Source organism: Bos grunniens, chromosome 1, assembly GCF_055505025.1.
Source record: "Bos grunniens cultivar Pamir isolate PY7600 chromosome 1, Bosgru_T2T1.0, whole genome shotgun sequence".
In the NCBI taxonomy this organism is placed as follows: domain Eukaryota; kingdom Metazoa; phylum Chordata; class Mammalia; order Artiodactyla; family Bovidae; genus Bos; species Bos grunniens.
In genome coordinates, this window is record NC_141165.1 from 122,401,690 (window position 1) to 122,421,354 (window position 19,665).

The 19,665-nt window shown below is 38.0% G+C and overlaps 1 pseudogene across 1 annotated transcript; it reads left to right on the top strand.

The window, feature by feature from the left end:
• Window positions 1–7,242: 7,242 nt before the first annotated feature.
• On the top strand, window positions 7,243–18,884 carry LOC147380188 (eukaryotic translation initiation factor 3 subunit E pseudogene; annotated as a pseudogene). Its single transcript, XR_015169869.1, has 3 exons — window positions 7,243–7,286; window positions 17,175–17,577; window positions 17,972–18,884. The product of XR_015169869.1 is annotated as a eukaryotic translation initiation factor 3 subunit E pseudogene (transcript).
• The last annotated feature ends 781 nt before the right edge of the window (window positions 18,885–19,665 follow it).

The window sequence follows — 19,665 nt, forward strand, 5'->3', positions numbered from 1 at the left end:
AACTGAGCTGATTACATAGATTATATATTGTTGAAAGCGTTAAGTGAGATAATGGATGGATATAAATTTCTTGGTAAATGGTAGACTGAGCGACTGATCTGATCTGACTCTTGTTTTTTTCCTCATAAACTTCCACAAATGTCTCCTTTCCTACTGAGTCCCTCTGTATTACATTCAAGCTTTTAGCAAAATATTCAAGATCTTTCCTATTTGCTACCATCTTTAATGACTTGAACACTCAATTCTCAAGCCACTATGAATTTTTTCTCCTTCAGCATCAATCCTTGCTTTTTTGTACTTACGAATGCTCTCCACTGTTTGTCTGACTGCTTAAAACGCATTTCTGCCCCTACTTGTAGTGAGCTCTGCCATTAACTCTCCCAGGGACCTTGGGAAAATTTCAGAATCTCTCTGGGCCTCAGATTCCTAAATTCAAGGCTAGAGAAAAACACGAAACTATTTCTCTATTTCTGTTTAAATAATTGCACTTGCTTCTTTATTTGTTTTTAGATTCTATATATAAGTGATTTCATATATCATATGATATTTGTCTTTCTCTACCTGATTTACTTCCCTTAGTATGATAATCTCTAGATCCATCATAGAAAATGAACTTATGGTTACCAGAGGGGAAGAGGGAGGGTCAATGAGCTTGAGATTAACAGATACACACTATAACATATAATATCAAAAACAAGTTCTTACTCTATAGCACAGGGAACTTTATTCAATACCTTTGGCATAATGTATAATGGAAAAGGACCTAAATAAGTATATACATGTATATATCCTTTGCTGTACACCTGGAATTAACACAACATAGTAAATTAACTAGACTTCAACAAAGAAATATAAAAAATGAAACCAAAAGCATGAGGTCTAAGCAAAATAAGGCAATCTGATGTTGCAAATTTTCTGGCTATCATGAGGACCCAGTAAATGTTACATGTTAACTGCAGACTGTGTTATTAATTACTGTTTATTATCATCATTATCATCAGCAGCAGCAACAATTACCCAGAATGCCTTTATTTAACCTTCAAGAGCTAGTTAAAATTTCATCTCATCTGAAAAGGCTGCTCCAGGAAAATATGTTCATTTATCCTATTGTTATGCCCTGTGCCACTTGTATTCATTTCTTCCCAGTTTCTTAGCATCTAGTACCTGGCCAGTGACTGCATATATTAAATGCTCCATAAACAATTGATGAAGGAAGGAAAACAAACAAACAAAAATAATAAAACTTATTGCGTTGTCAATGTGTGACAAACTGTTCTAAAATATGCTAGGTATTAAGTCACTGAGTTCTCCAAAAGCTCTATAATTAGCTACTCCTATTATCATGGTGTCACAAAGAGTCGGACACGACTGAGAGACTGAACTGAACTGAACTGATTATCATCTTATTACACAGGTAAAAAACTAAGAGATGAAAAAATTACAGTAACTTGGTCATAACCAAGACTGGAACCAAGCTTATTTGGCCCCAGATTCTGTGTTTAACCTTAATGGTACATTGCTTTTTCTGGGACAGCAGAAAGACAAGAGTACAGAACTGGAAGTTCTCTAAAGTCTTTCCTGTTTCGTATTCTGTAACCCTAGCATTTTTCTTAAAGTTCTAATCTAATATATGCAGAAATAATATATAAAATAATATTTCTTCAGGAGTTTTATAAAAGGTTCTAACTATTCATATTTATTCATTGGGCATTTCTAGTCTGATAAAATGACTATGTCTCCTATAAGTTAACCACAGCATGCCTACTCATACTCTCACCTACTTATGATTTTATTCAAGTTCATTTTTTTTTTTTTTTTTTTGCAATAAGTGGTTCTGTTTTAAATGGCATCAATTAGGAGTCACCTTGAATCTGGAATTTTATAATTCCTGAAGTTTAAGCTCTGTCTTCATCTTAAATAAAAGTTTTACCCAAATTTGACTATGCTAGATTCATACATTTAAAAATAAATTAGATTGAGTTCTGCTGGGAAGATGATGAGATATTGCAAGGCAAGCATTTTTTGTAGAGTTTTAATCAGCTTCCCTGAGCAGAAAGGACCTAGGTACACTGTATCTGTTTATATAACTCTTGTAAAGTAATGATAGTAAAAAGACTGTATTATAGAGTAAGCTGAATGAGGTGTGGAAGGACTAGATGAGTAGATTAACAATGAAGGCAGCTGGGGTTCAGTTCTTCTAGGGACCCTTAGAATTGTTTCTCTGCAGGAGAGAAAGCTGGGTTCTTCCCCAGTAGGTCTGTCCATCATTGCTGAGGCTTGTGCCCTGTGGAAATTAGTTATCTCACACTACCAAGCTACCCTATGTGCAAGGTGAGTGAGCTTCCTATAACTTTCACGAAAACTATCCAGCAGAAAAGCAGAGTAACATGCATATGAACAAGATGCTGCCAGAGTGCATGTAGCAGAGTCTGCAATTGAAGCTGGCTTTATAGGCTTGCTTAGGGAACCTTAACAGTGAACCCCTTTCGTACCCCGAAATCATCTTCTACAGCATTCTTTTTTGTTGCTCAGAAATTTCACTGCCTCAGATGAAGTTCAACTTTTTAATAACTTTTTGAAAGTGTATCTGGCTGGCACCTCTTGAGAAAAAAGGATTAAAAATAGACTGAGTGTAGCAGATTCTAGTTCCTGCTACAGCTGTGGGTCCCAAGGTTATAAATGCTATTCACTGTCTCCCTCCCCTACCACTAGAGTCTTCTCACACCTGGCCAGCTCTCCAGTTGGCATATTAGCTGCTTGTCTGAAAGCAGAACACAGACCTTCATCCCTTAGTCATCTGAGTCTTTGTTTACTTTGCCCCTTTGCAGGCAGTTATTGCTGACGCCTTTTTCTGATATTATTGAGCATGGAAGCACTGACTGATGGCACAGTGATCCACCTCAGTGTCCCAAAGACTCCTCCTCCATGCCTCCATGACATGGCAGTGACCACAGAAATTCTTGATAATCACAGTCAGCAACACTGCCAATTTACTAGCTCCTTTATTTACCTGCTGGTCCACAGGTATAAGGAGCCCAGAACAACTAGGCACAAGTTGAGACTTTTGGACTGGAGGAATTTTTAGTATTAATATATACTTTGGAAGAACATTTCTCTGCCAGGGTTAAAGAGCTCAAATCCTGCAGAATTTAAAGTTGCAAGAATAAGCACAAACCCCCTTGTGGCTTATTGAGAAGTATGGTGACCGTGGTTAACCCTTCTTTCAACATTTGATTCCCACACCTGTGCATTCTAGTACTAGGACAGACATCATATAATACCCGTCCATTGAATATGAGCATTGCATCAGAGAAGGCAGTGTCCTAACCATAGAAGGTGTCTTTCCCATGCTGGCATTTTGTCTGAGCTTTTATGAAGCCATTCTTACATTCTGTCAGATTTTCTGTGATCCTGTGATCACATGCCTCCAACTTGAATGTAGAGTTACATCTGATTCACTACCATGGGTGGGAGGAGTAGGATAACCTCAAGTTTACTCTTGATATTTTACCCTTATTATCTTGCTACCTCTGATTCTCTAATCAGAACTCTAATGTAAGGTTTTCAGCAGCTTCTAAATATTTATGATCTTTGAATAAAAACTCAGTGTTTTAGAAAATAATACAGGGTAAGTCTGCAAAACAGTTGGATCCATTGCAGGACAAGTTTAGGCCAGAAATCTATTTGCTGCATTGCAGTAATATATTAGGGATTAGGGCCACTTTAATTTTAGTACTAAGTAAGGCTCAGTTGTCAACACCTCATGATAGACCTTGGGTATTCTTCCTCCTCACTATGCAGTTACTTTAAGGCTATAGGTTCTTTCAAGGAGATATTGGTTAAATGTTTTTTAGATATGCTTTTGGTGATATGACAGAATGTTTCCTCAAGAGAATTTGTCTCCCTTTTGATTATCAGACCAAAAGGTCTAGGTGTGAAGTTAGCTCAGATCTGGAAACTGGGCAAGGAATAGTGATGTTTCATTGCAGAGGGTAATAGAAATCTTGGCCTACTATCTCTTGAGGTTTTTTTTTTTTTTTTCATATCAAAGATAACCCTTTTGGCTTTTCATTTATTTCACTCTTAGATGTGTCACTGTGTCTCACAATCATCATGGGACCCCATAAATTAAGGACCCCTTATGTATCATACCGAGCTTCCCTTGTGGCTCAGCTGGTAGAGAATCCACCTGCAATGAGTGAGACCTGGGTTCGATCCCTGAGTTGGGAAGGTCCCCTGGAGAAGGAAAGGCTACCCACTGCAGGATTCTGGCCTAAATAATGCCATGGATTATATAGTCCATGGGGTCACAAACAGCTGGACACGACTGAGCAACTTTCACTTTCACTATATATCATATTAGTATGCTGCTAAGTCACTTCAGTCGTGTCTGACTCTGTGCGACCCCATAGACAGCAGCCCATCAGGCTCCCCCGTCCCTGGGATCCTCCAGGCAAGAATACTGGAGTGGGTTGCCATGTCCTTCTCCAATGCATGAAAGTGAAAAGTGAAAGTGAAGTCACTCAGTCGTGTCCGACTCTTCCCGACCCCATGGACTGCAGCCTACCGGGCTCCTCTGTCCATGGGTATAGCTGTGCTTTATACTAGTTCAGTTGATTTTAGGGGGCTTCCCGGTGGCTCAGACAGTAAAAGCACCTGTTTGCAATGCAGGAGACCCAAGTTCAATCCCTGGGTCAGGAAGATCCCCTGGAGAAGGAAATGGCAACCCACTCCAGTATTCTTGCCTGGAAAATTCAGTGAACGGAGGAACCTCGTAGGCTACAGTCCATGGGGTCGCAAAGAGTCAGACACGACTGAGCGACTTCACTTTCATTTTCCTGATGGCTATGGACCACCATCTGGCCTTGGCTATTCTGGAACATGTCATCTTCATTGACATCAGGAGTCTCTCTCAGTGCACCAGCCCCTAGCATCCTGTATCATGCATGAAACCTGGACTGGCAATTCATTTCACATATGATAATATACATGTTTTAATGCCATTCTCCCAAATCATCCCACCCTCTCCCTCTCCCACAGAGTCCAAAAGACTGTTCTATACATCTGTGTCTCTTTTGCTATCTTGTATACAGGGTTATTGTTACCATCTTTCTAAATTCCATATAAATGCGTTAGTACACTGTATTGGTGTTTTTCATTCTGGCTTACTTCACTCTGTATAATAGGCTCCAGTTTCATCCACCTCATTAGAACTGATTCAAATGTATTCTTTTTAATGGCTGAGTAATACTCCATTGTGTAAATGTACAGGTTTGATGCATGATACAGGATGCTCGGGGCTGGTGCACTGGGATGACCCAGAGGGATGGCATGGGGAGGGGGTGGAGGGGGGTTCAGGATGGGGAACACATGTACACCCGGGGTGGATTCATGTCAATGTATGGCAAAACCAATACAATATTGTAAAGTAATTAGCCTCCAATTAAATAAATGTATATTAAGAAAAATAATAATAATAAAAAATAAAAAAAGGAGTCTGTCTCTCTCATGACATCATCTCTTCCTACTAATTCTGTCCTACAGAGGCCAGCCACACTGAGCTTCTCAAAGATACTAGTGTTCTTCATTAATGCATGTCTTCTTAAGTACTCCAAGCATCACCACTGCACACCTCAGATTCCTACTTATTCTGTATCTTCTCCATAATTTTATCATAGAAGACCTACTAAGGCTGAGCATTAAGTCTCCTTTGCACTTTTTATACATTTACTATTAAATTCCAGTGTGTGAATTTCACCAAAGTTTCCCCCTAGATGTGGCAAATGAAAGTTTTGAAAAATTTCATGAAGGCCTTTGACTTTCCCATCATTCCCTGAGTTAATAGGTGGATATCTCCATAACTGTCATTCTCTTTCTTCTTGGTTTCCAATATGAATAAATAAATAAGCAAACAAAAAGTTGGCTAATTCCATGGTTTTAAAAATTTACCATTGTCCCCACTCAGTTCAATGTCAGAATTACTCCATAAACCAGGCTTCTCTCTCCTGCTTCTCATTCCATTCTAAAACAGGTGAAACTATGAGTGATCATGGTGCCCAAAGCAAAACTTAAGAACTTATTAAAATGAATCTTGTTTGGAAGGTGATACCCGGAAGCAGAAATGAAGAGATGAGGATAAATGACACAGGAAAGGAAACTATTTGTTCTCACTGAGAGCATTGGCACTTAATCCCTCTGTGGGCTTCAGTCTCTCTAAAAATCTGTATTGAATGCACTTGTTGAATGAAAAACCAGAGGCTGGGACCTTGTCACTAACCCCTAGCTCCACTGATTAATGGATTCATTGACTCTGCATTTCTGGGCTATTTGAGGGTAGTGCCTAAATTGCTACAACAGAACAGCAGAGAAATATGGCTGGTGTTTCATATTGGATGTGATAAGTGTGATGAGCTCTATCTATGAAAAATGCAACTTAGTTTACACTGGTCTGAGGGGACGTGTCATGGGACACAAGAAGAAGCATTTCACTTATATTCATGATCGCATTTTTACTCAATATATCCATTTTATAGATGAGAACATTTAGGTTCCAATCCTGAAATAATGCACACAAGATCACACAAAAACTGACAGAATATGACTAAAGCTCATAAGAAATGAAGAATCTCCAGTCCCACCCCAGACCTACTGAATCAGAATCTGCATTTAATAGGATCGCTGCTGCTTCTGCTGCTGCTAAGTAGCCTCAGTCGTGTCCGACTCTGTGCGACCCCATAGATGGCAGCCCACCAGGCTCCCCCGTCCCTGGGATTCTCCAGGCAAGAACACTGGAGTGGGTTGCCATTACCTTCTCCAATGCGTGAAAGTGAAAAGTGAAAGTGAAGTCGTTCAGTTGTGTCTGACTTGTAGCGACCTCATGGACTGCAGCCCACCAGGCTCCTCTCTCCATGGGATTTTCCAGGCAAGAGTACTGGAGTGGGTTGCCATTGCCTTCGCTGAGCTAAAATGAGAGGAATACTTGAATTATTTCAAAAAATATGCATTGACTAAATATTTTCTAGTATTCTGGATTAAGGTTTTAGCTTTCAAGCAATAGGATGTTTCCAAGATTATTAAGTAGAAAGGTGGCTGAACAAACAGTATCAGAAATGCAGCCCAGAAATGTAGAGTTAGTGCCCATCACCTATGTTGCAGCCAGCAGGCTATGGGTTCATACTTGAAGTGGAAGAGAAACTGATGATTTCTTTCTTTTGGTAAATGCAGGTTAGTGATAGAGAGATAATGGCCTCCTTTGGAAAGCTGGCAATGGAAAGAAAAAAGAAAGGGTGAGTTTGAGGAAAGGTGCAGATAAATAATTGACGAAACTCTGTGCTTGGCATAAAAGAGATAAAATTGATGAAAGCAATGCATGATGCTTGGGAGAATTTGAAGAATGACAAAATGTTCATTATAAAACAAATAATGCAAGAAGAAAGTAATGGCCCCAAATCACTGAAATGCCATGGATGCTTGAATAGAAACACCTGGTAAGAGAACAGCAACAACAAAAATGAAAACATCATTTTTTTTCATTGTTTTTGTTTAATTGTTCTTTCCGCTTGTTGCAGGCAGGCCATGAAGACAGTCATTGCCTGTCATAATGCATGTTCTATAATCTTGACTTACCTACCAGTACATCTCAAAATAACCCAGCTCTTCAAGTTTCACAACAGCTCTGCCTATTTACAGGAACAAAGTGTAATCTTAGGAAGTGTCTTTCCAACAAATATACAGGCAGTGATTGGAATAAATCATGGGCCACATTATTCAAAAATGACTCAAATTGATCATATATTTGAGTTGTTTGAAGAGTACAAGAAAGATTCAGTTAACCCTACCACTAGGGTAAGGTTGACAATTTTAAAACAACACATATTCTGATGTTGTATCCTCTAATAAGTGACCCAGAAACATTATGAAGAAATAATGGAATAAACAGAGAGTATGACACAGATGGTGGGCATTTGCTTGAACACCTCAGGATGGGAGATTATTAAAAGAAAACTCAATAAAATCTTTAAAAAATTATTCATTCCTATTCATACTTGGTGTATATTTTATGGCTTCATTTCTCCTACTGAAAAACAGTGTTTATTTTTAGGTTAATAAACACAACAATGTTGAAGGTCATACTACAATCTAAAACTATTTCAAGTGTTTTTGGTTTGGCCTTATGAAAAATGCATTTTTCCAAACAGTTTTTCTCCTTAATTTTTAAACCCTTGTGTATTTTTAAAGAAAATGTAATCCACATGTTCCTTGTGCATTTACACTTAACTCATCAAATTCTTCTTGTGTAGGAGTGACTTGGAGACCAAAAGACGTTGGAAATTATTTTTTTGCCTCTGAAGCTCTTTATTTTTATTTGGAAAGTAGCAGCATATTCTTTAGTATAGGTCATGTTAGATAACCAGGTATTCAGCTTTTCATGTATGTAGATAACATAATTTAGGATATCTATATTTGTCCTTACATCTTACTTTCCCTAATGCACCATTATATTAATTACCATTAGTATAATGGTAATTTTTATCTTCATCATTATCATCTGTTGCACTACTATTACTTTATTAATTACTATTATCAATGTTGTTATAAATGTCATAATAACATTAATGGTATTACAGAATATCTATATGTTCACAACATCTTCGTTTTCAAAGTGCCTTTATCTCACCTTTCCTTAAAGACTTGTGTGGAAAGAAACTCCCAAGCTTTGTAGTATACTCACCCATTTCATCTCCTGATAAAATATCAGGCAGAGAGAATTTGCCAATTGCTTTACATCCTCCAAAAATCTTCTCAGTTTATCTGTCTTATTTCTACTTTCTTGACTGAGTGCGCTATTCGTCTCTCATAGCTATTTTTAACCTCTTCCAATCCTTGCATAACTGTCTTGACTTTATAATCTGAATTAAAAGTCATATCTGACATATCTTATTGTTGAGCTGGAAGATTCTATCCTACTTATTCCATTTATGTATTCTTTATATCCATGGACACTGCATTCTTCTAATTTGCTTGTTCTCTAAATTTTATCCGTCACAGATCTTTAAGTATGCTTCAATAATCTTGTGGATGTGTGCTCTGAAACTCAAGCACATTTTAAGTTCCTTTAAAAGTAAGGCCTATGTCTTTTTCTTTCTTTCATATCTTCTTCCCATGCCTAGTTCTGATTGCTACAACTTTTAATCTTAGTAATATGACTGGTGGGTTGTTAATTTTTAAAGTATTATGTGGCATGTACTACTTGTTTTCTCCGTGGAAATAATATAGTAACTTACCAAATAAAAGTAGATCCTGATTCAGTCTCTTTTTAAAATCAGATTGTAAGCTTATAACCTATTGTAAGACTTGATCCTTAATTTTTTTTTTTTAATTTAACTAGAGTCTTGAAAACATAGTATACATGGAAAGAACAAGTAGTGAACAAGATCTTCATCAAAATTGCCAGTTCATTTGAAAAACAGATGCTGATGGACCACAAGTAGTAGAGCCTTGCTTAGGCTTTGTGCTAGAGTCTGACAATGAAGAAAGACAACCTCTTCTCTCACACAACTATTCTGGGAATCATGAATGCATATAATTTTAATACTGTGTCCAGAGAGATAAGACAAAGATCAAAGAGTAGAGACAGGCATCTCTGTGTAGTTTCAGGAAAACACTTTTGGAGTAATCTCAAAGTTAAATGGAGAGGGCAAAGGCACCCCACTCAAGTACTCTTGCCTGGAAAATCCCATGGAAGGAGGAGCCTGGTAGGCTGCAGTCCATGGGATCGGGAAGAGTCGGACACCACTGAGCGACTTCACTTTCACTTTTCACTTTCATGCATTGGAGAAGGAAATGGCAACCCACTCCAATGTTCTTGCCTGGAGAATCCCAGGGACGGGGGAGCCTGGTGGGCTGCCGTCTATGGGGTCACACAGAGTCAGACATGACTGAAGCGACTTAGCAGCAGCAGAAGCAGCAAAGTTAAATAGGGCTGTGCAAGCTAAAAATTATAACAGGCAATATAAAAGCCTCAATTTAATAGATATTTTACACAACACTTGTGTGGGTTACTGTTTCAAACATCTTACAGTTATGAAGTCATTCAATCCTCGTCACTATCCCATGGGTAAGCAGTGTTACTAGACTACTTTTACAAGTGAGAAACTTGAAATACGTAACAGTTTAGTGAATGGCCCAAGGTCAACAGCAAGCACAGCCAGGACTTAAATATAGCTAGAGTGTGTCTCCAGAGTTCTTACAAGAGGCTTTTAATAGGAAATTTACAAACTCATGGAGAGCAATACACAGTCAGGGAAGAAAAAGTGGCTTGGCAATTCCTGAGGGCAAGTTATACCTGGGACAATGTCAAGAGATGGAGGAAGCTAAAGCAGTGAAAGCAAACAGTGGTACAGTGAAAAATGAGGGTTTTATCTTAAGTGGATCATTGTAATCTTTGGAATAACAGGGTTTTATCTCAATGTTAAAATGTTCTCTAGGATCATGGAGACTGGGATACAAGATGACTGGAGTGGAGGTGAAAAGACCTGGCAAAGGGAGTACCTGCAATAACACAAGTGAGAGAAACAGTGGAAATGTGGTTGGAGGGAAGCTGAAGTCATGTGAGTTATTCTAGAGGAGGACATACGAGGGATTGGTAATCCATTGATGTTGGACAAAAGAGAGAAACTTGTGTCTGGAATGGTTCCTCTGAATTTCTGATTAAGGCAACAGTGTATACAGAGGTGACTACTGAGATAGGGAAGAAAAGAAGAGAATTGAACATTAGAAAACACATCTGATAAAATGAAAAAGAAAGTAGAGCTCAAAATTGTATATTATCTATTGTCTTTTAAAAAAATATATGTAATATGCACAGAAAAGCTCTGATGAAAACAAGAACAAATATTATTGTGATTAGTCAGATCAGATCAGATCAGATCAGTCACTCAGTCGTGTCCGACTCTTTGCGACCCCATGAATCGCAGCATGCCAGGCCTTCCTGTCCATCACCAACTCCCGGAGTTCACTCAGACTCATGTCCATCGAGTCAGTGATGCCATCCAGCCATCTCATCCTCTGTCGTCCCCTTCTCCTCTTGCCCCCAATCCCTCCCAGCATCAGAGTCTTTTCCAATGAGTCAACTCTTTGCACGAGGTGACCAAAATACTGGAGTTTCAGCTTTAACATCATTCCTTCCAAAGAAATCCCAGCGCTGATCTCCTTTAGAATGGACTGGTTGGATCTCTGTGCAGTTCAAGGGACTCTCAAGAGTCTTCTCCAACACCACAGTTCAAAAGCATCAATTCTTCGGTGCTCAGCCTTCTTCACAGTCCAACTCTCACATCCATATATGACCGCTGGAAAAACCACAGCCTTGACTAGACGAACCTTTGTTGGCAAAGTAATATCTTTGCTTTTGAATATGCTATCTAGGTTGGTCATAACTTTCCTTCCAAGGAGTAAGCGTCTTTTAATTTCATGGCTGCAGTCACCATCTGCAGTGATTTTGGAGCCCCCCAAAATAAAGTCTGACACTGTTTCCACTGTTTCCCCATCTATTTCCCATGAAGTGATGGGACCAGATGCCATGATCTTCCTTTTCTGAATGTTGAGCTTTAAGCCAACTTTTTCACTCTCCACTTTCAGTTTCATCAAGAGGCTTTTTAGTTCCTCTTCACTTTCTGCCATAAGGGTGGTGTCATCTGCATATCTGAGGTTATTGATATTTCTCCCGGCAATCTTGATTCCAGCTTGTGTTTCTTCCAGTCCAGCGTTTCTCATGATGTACTCTGCATATAAGTTAAATAAACAGGGTGACAATATACAGCCTTGACATACTCCTTTTCTTATTTGGAACCAGTCTGTTGTTCCATGTCCAGTTCTAACTGTTGCTTCCTGACCTGCATACAAATTTCTCAAGAGGCAGATCAGGTGGTCTGGTATTCCGATCTCTTTCAGAATTTTCCACAGTTTATTGTGATCCACACAGTCAAAGGCTTTGGCATAGTCAATAAAGCAAAAATAGATGTTTTTCTGGAACTCTCTTGCTTTTTCCATGATCCAGCGGATGTTGGCAGTTTGATCTCTGGTTCCTCTGCCTTTTCTTAAACCAGCTTGAACATCAGGAAGTTCACGGTTCACATATTGCTGAAGCCTGACTTGGAGAATTTTGAGCATGACTTTACTAGTGTGTGAGATGAGTGCAATTGTGCAGTAGTTTGAGCACTCTTTGGCATTGCCTTTCTTTGGGATTGCAATGAAAACTGACCTTTTCCAGTCCTGTGTCCACTGCTGAGTTTTCCAAATTTGCTGGCATATTGAGTGCAGCACTTTCACAGCATCATCTTTCAGGATTTGGAATAGCTCAACTAGAGTTCTGTCACCTCCACTAGCTTTGTTCGTAGTGATGCTTTCTAAGGCCCACTTGACTTCACATTCCAGGATGTCTGGCTCTAGGTCAGTGATCACACCATCGTGATTATCTGGGTCATGAAGATCTTTTTTGTACAGTTCTTCTGTGTATTCTTGCCATCTTTTCTTAGTATCTTCTGCTTCTGTTAGGTCCATACCATTTGTGTCCTTTATGGAGCCCATCTTTGCATGAAATGTTCCTTTGGTATCTCTGATTTTCTTGAAGAGATCTCTAGTCTTTCCCATTCTGTTGTTTTCCTCTATTTCTTTGCATTGATTGCTGAAGAAGGCGTTCTTATCTCTTCTTAAATTTTTCAGTAGAACTTTTGATTTTCCCCTATATTTTCTACATTTTCTTCAATGAACGTGAACTAAGTATATTCCATTAAACTAAAAATAAGTATTACTGGAACGTCTTTAAATGGTTATCTTATTTAAAGTTAACTTCTATGATCTTCGTGAAAAGCAAAATAAAGCACTTAGTAAAAGTAGATTTATTAACTTTGGATCAAGAGTTCCCTTCTTGGAAAGCTACTTTAAAGTAATACATAAATTCTCATTGTTTATTTATAAATATATTGTTATATGGAAAAATTAGCATCAACAATGTAGTTGTTGAAAACAATTATAGCACAGACATGTGAATGAATGCTACACATTCACTAGAACAGTTACTTATAAAAATACTTAATCTTCAGGGAAAATACTACTGATATATGAAAATAGCAGGGTATGAGTTCTTTGATCTTATTCACATAGGATATCTCTGAGCAAAAGATTATACTTAATTTTTTTGACTTGCATTTTTCAAGATCTTTAAAATATACATATATATTTACTTATAAAATGTGATAATAAAACATAGAAATAAAGGCATTTAGTTCATAGTGTGAGCAGTATCACTGCTGTTTAATCATTTCAAAGGGCTTACATTGCATTGTAAGTACCCAGGCAAAGAGGAGTGGACAAGTCACCTGTATTATGAGGCTGTCTGTGTCAGGGGAAGCAGCTAGTCAAAACCATGATTATAGACAAGAATAAGTATGAAAGGCCAATGATTAGATTGGAAGTATGTTTTTCAGGAGTTTTTGAATAAGATAGGAGGGAGAATACGATAGGAGGGATAAAATTCTAGAATTTCAGATATTAAGAAGATAAAGGTATTTGTTGAGATGTTATATTCTTGGGATTTCTAAAAAACAATGTCCAGGGTCTATACATAGATAGTGGATTGATTTGTGTTTTAGGCAAGTACTACTTGTGCTGTTATATGTGTGGATACACTGACCAACTTTCGGATATGGTAGTGCTATGGAAATGCGAATCTTAAGGTAGCCATGTTTTTCCTTTGTCCCATGAAAAGGAATAGAATCTGGAAAATTTAATAATCTTTAATAACCTTTATCAGTTTTTGAAGAAAACATAAATATTTTAGGTTAATTTGACATAGCTAAAAATGCAAGGGTATTAAAATAATTGAAATGATGGTATCCACATGTAAATACATTTAACTGCATGTTAATAGGATGTTTATGCTATTTTTATACTAATTATGTATTGATATTTATTAAATGACTACTATAAGCAAGTGCTTTAAATGCATGATCTCATTTAATGGTCAGAAGAGATAAACTTATAGATAGATCAGAGACTGACTGAGACTAGTTGAATTGATTTTGTTATGCGGTCATCAAGAGACAGATTCATTAAAAAGCATAATATACATTTGGTAGATGTATATTCAGTTCAGTCGCTCAGTCATGTCTGACTCTTTGTGACCACATAAACTGCAGCATGCCAGGCCTCCCTGTCCATCACCAACTCCCGGAGTACACCTGAACCCATGTCCATTGAGTCGGTGATGCCATCTAACCATCTCATCCTCGGTCGTCCCCTTCTCCTTCTGCCTTCAAACTTTCCCAACATCAGGGTCTTTTCCAATGAGTCAGCTCTTCACATCAGGTGGCCAAAGTATTGGAGTTTCAGCTTCAACATCAGTCCTTCCAATGAACACCCAGGACTGATCTCCTTTAGGATGGACTGGTTGGATCTCCTTGCAGTCCAAGGGACTCTCAAGAGTCTTCTCCAAAACCACAGTTCAAAAGCATCAATTCTTCAGTGCTCAGCTTTCTTTATAGTCCAACACTCACAACCATACATGACTACTGGGAAAACCATAGCCTTGAGTAGATGGACCTTTGTGGACAAAATAATGTCTCCGCTTGTTAATATGCTGTCTAGGTTGGTCATAGGTTTCCTTCCAAGGAATAAACATCTTTTAATTTCATGGCTGCAATCACTATCTGCAGTGATTTTGGAGCCCCCCAAAATAAAGTCAGTGACTGTTTCCACTGTTTCCCCATCTATTTGCCATGAAGTAATGGGACCAGATGCCATGATCTTAGTTTTCTGAATGTTGAGCTTTAAGCCAACTTTTTCACTTTCCTCTTTCACTTTCATCAAGAGGCTCTTTAGTTCTTCTTCACTTTCTGCCATAAGGGTGGTGCCATCTGCATATCTGAAGTTGGTGATATTTCTCCCGGCAAGATGTATATTACATTATATCATATCAAGGCTGTGGCCCAATGTCATGTTCTTGCAGCACAGTGTTGGAATCAAGATTCAAATAAGATTTAGTTTGAGCCTCTATGTCCACACTGTTTTAGAAATTTCTAGAAAATAATATAGCACTTATCATCCTTTAGAGACACTCGAGAATCTGCGATCTTATTGACTGTTCTTTTCTTTTCTATATACCTGTTAAATACCTCTCATAGTGCTTCCATAGTTTTTTTGAAGACATTTCTTGAAGTCATACTTTTCATATATGTTGAATGATTTTATAAATATATAATCATTTTATATTCATTTTATAAATATAAAACTGCTGATTTATTTTATAAACATAAAACTGTTGATGATTTATTTCATAAATATATAATTGACATATGACGTGATATTAGTTTCAGGTGTACAACATAGTGATTTGATGTTTGTATATATTGAGAAATAATCACTACAGTAATTCTGGGAAACACCCATTACAGCTTCAGAAATTTTTCTTATGATAAGAACTTTTAAGATCTACTGTCTTAGCAACTTTCAAATATGCAATACAGTATTATTAACTAATCACCATGCTGTATGCTACATCCCCATGACTTCTTTCATAATGGAAGTTTGTACCTTTTTACTCCTTTTATCCATTTGAAACCACCACTCTGTTCTCTGTATCTGCAAGCTTTTCTCTTTACTTTTTATTTTAGATTCCACATGTAAGTGAGACCATACAGTATTTGACTTTTTTGTTTGTTTGTTTTTTGAATTACATCACTTAGTATAATGCACTTAAGGTGCACCTCAGTTTGGTTCAGATCAGTCGCTCAGTCGAGTCTGACTCTTTGCGACCTCATGAATTACAGCACTCCAGGCCTCCCTGTCCATCACCAACTCCCGGAGTTCACTCAAACTCATGTCCATCGAGTCGGTGATGCCATCCAGCCATCTCCTCCTCTGTCGTCCCCTTCTCCTCCTGCCCCCAATCCCTCCCAGCATCAGGGTCTTCCCAATGAGTCAACTCTTCGCATGAGGTGGCCAAAGTACTGGAGTTTCAGCTTTAGCATCAGTCCTTCCAAAGAAATCCCAGGCTGATCTCCTTTAGAATGGACTTGTTGGATCTCCTTGCAGTCCAAGGGACTCTCAAGGGTCTTCTCCAACACCACAGTTCAAAAGCATCAATTCTTAGCTACTCAGCTTTATGTTGTCACAAATGGCAAGGTTTTGTTCTTTTTTGGCTGAATATTCCAGTGTATACAAATGTACACCACATCTTCTTTATCCATTCATTCACCGATGCACAATTAGGTCTTAAATGTATCTTGGTTGTTGTGCATAATGCTTCAGTGAATATAGGGGTGCATATATCATTTTAAGTTAGTATTTCTGCTTTCTTTGGTAAATACTCAGAAGTGGAATTGCTAGATCATTTGGTAGTTATATGTATGCATGCTCAGTTGCATCTGACTCTTGGAAACCCCATGGACTGTAGCCCACCAGGCTCCTCAGTTCATGGAATTTTCCAGGTAAGAATATTGGAGTGGGTTTCCACTTCCCACTCCAGGAGATCTTCCTGATCCAGGGATCAAACTCATGTGTCTCCTACATTCGCAGGCAGATTCTTTACAATTATGCCACTTTTCGGGAAGCCCCTATGGAAGCTCTAGTTTTAATTTTTTTGAGAAGCTTACATGGTATAGAGTGGCTGCACGAATTTATATTCCCACCAACAATGCACAAGGGTTCATTTTTCTCCATATCCTCACTAGCATTTTTTACCTTATCTTTTTGATAATAGTATTCTAACACGTATGAGGTGATATTGTGGGTGAAAATCAGAGAGATTAATGATGCATCCAAGCCAGGTAGCATTCTGAATGTGGATTTTAACCCAGATATGCCTAGTGTCAATAGTAATGATCCTTTTCTACTCATATACTTGCTTCCTTTATTTTAAACATAGGATTACTAGACTTCAGAGATGAAAGAACAGTTGAGATTACTTGTTTCAATTAGTTCAATTCATATTTTAGGGGCCTATTGTCTAGAAGAGTTGGACTAGTTACTTAAGGTCATGTAATGAACTATTAATAGGTACCACCATGAATTGTGGTTGCTTTCTTTCCATATTTCAGGAACTAACAAGTTGGCCTAAAACCCTTACTGGGTTTAAATTGAAAAAAAAAAAATGACTCCTACAATTCCCTTTTCCTCAGCAAGACGGTGTGGTATGACTTGATTATTTACATCACACTCTTTGTGGATCGGCTTCTGGTTCTTCCACTGCTTGAGTTTCTCTCTGTTAAGAAAAATATATAATGAAAAAAAATTATAATAGAAATTGGATCTTCTTAGGGCTACCAACATGGTAGACTTTGCTATTGATGTATTCCCTTTATTCTGATGATATCCTCATGCTTTGAGAGAAAAAAAAAAAAAAAACCAGCATTGTTCAACAACTGAAACAACTTCAGGCATCAACCAATCGTGAACCAATTGTGAAGATGTTTGAAGATCCAGACACTACAAGGCAAATGCAATAAACCAGGGATGGTTGGATATAGTTTTACTACATGGTAGATAAGCCTGGCTTTAGATAGGAGTATTTAGATACATGCTGTTGCTGCTGCTGCTAAGTCACTTCAGTCATGTCCAGCTCTGTGCGACCCTATGACGGCAGCCCACCAGGCTCCCCCATCCCTGGGATTCTCCAGGCAAGAACTCTGGAGTGGGTTGCCATTTCCTTCTCCAATGCATGAAAGTGAAAAGTCAAAGTGAAGCCGCTCAGTCGTGTCCGACTCTTAGCGACCCCATGGATTGCAGCCTACCAGGCTCCTCCGTCCATGGAATTTTCCAGGCAAGAGTACTGGAGTGGGTTGCCATTTCCTTCTCCAATGCATGAAAGTGAAAAGTCAAAGTGAAGCCGCTCAGTCGTGTCCGACTCTTAGTGACCCCATGGACTGCAGCCCACCAGGCTCCTCTGTCCTTGGGATTTTCCAGGCAAGAGTACTAGACTGGGGTGCCATAAATACTAAGTATGCAAAATTCCAATATGAATGTGGAATTTACTCTGGAGCAACAGAATATCTTTACTTCTTTAGAGGGTTGGTTCCAGCAATGAATAAAAATGCTTTGAGTTCACTCTGGGGACAACTGACCTCAGAAATTTTAATACAGAATTGGAATGCAGTCATGGAAGACTGCATGGCTAAAAGATAAATAATAATTCTGTGAATTCTCCACTTCAATCTCTTCAGCAGTGAATGTGGTTCACTCACTGGTCTCTGTTTTCTTCTATCACCCCAAAGAACAATAACATTAAGGATCAATTCCTTTACCAGCCACAGTATCTTAGTGCAGTTCCAATGATGCGCCCACATATTCTCTACTATTTAACCACAGCAGTCATAACAAACAAAGATGTTCGAAAACACGGGCAAGTGCTAAAAGATCTGGTCAAATTTATTCAATAGGAACCTTGCACATATTTATATAAAGACCCAATTTTAGAATTTGTTAAATGCTTATATGTTAACTTCCATGGGGCTCACATAAAGCTGAAGAAATGTGGATCAATGCAAGTGAATGACTTCTTCTTGGTGGCTTATCTTGAGGATTTCACTGAAGATATCTATTTCCGTATTTGAGACTTGTGTCACATCCATCAGTGTATCAGCATTAACATGTTGGCAGTTAAACTAAGCATGACTCCAGAATAAGTTCAAAAGTAGATTATAAATTTGATTACAAATGCAAGACTGAGTATCAAGACTGATTCTAAATTAGGTCATGAGGTTATGAGTAACAATACCATCTCACAAGTGATGAAACCAAGCAAGTGATTGAAAAGACCAAAAGCCTTTTATTTAAGAAGCCAAATACTGACCATGAATACTGAGAAGAAATTTAATCAGAATAGTAAGTAAGTAGAGGCTCCTAATTGTAACTCAGGATCCTGCCTTCTATTGAAGAGCTATATAGAAAAAAAAATGAAAAAAAAAAACTATAAAAGAAGGTGAAATATTAAAACTATCATATAAAGGTAAAACATTTTAGAACAATTAGCATATTGACTATACATTTTGGAGAATTTGAATAAAATTGACTGTTTCATTAAAAAGTAAAATAAGAAGTAGATCCCTGTATTGGGGAGATGAATTACAAAAAGATGTACCACTTGGACAAATGATTTTGTGCAAGTAAAACTGCACCGCTGCATCACTGTCAGGTTATCAGGGTTCAAGAATTCTAAGTGGACTTTTAAATCCCCTTGTCCACTTCTACTGGACACACTTGAGCTATGTATCAATTCATGACTCTTTGTAGCCACTCTTCAAATAGAGACTTCAAAAACCTTTCTTTTGTCTCACACAGCATCTCCCTTAACTTTTGTCACATTGGTGTTGCTTTGCTGCTCATCTTCATTTGGGGTGTACTGCTGATATGTTACTACAATCATGACACTTCTTTGATTATTGCTCTTAGGAGTGTCTTGGTCTTATGCCAATATCAACAGTGCTTTCATCTTTAGAGCTCTAAGCAAGCACTGTATTCTATAGTCATATGAACTGCAGACTCCACTATAATAGATCTGTTCTCAATAGACACTTTAAGCTTATATTCAATTACTTTTTCACTCATAGGATTTTAACATTAGGTCGAAATTGTACATCTTGTTCTACTAATTATGAACAGTAAAATTTTTTA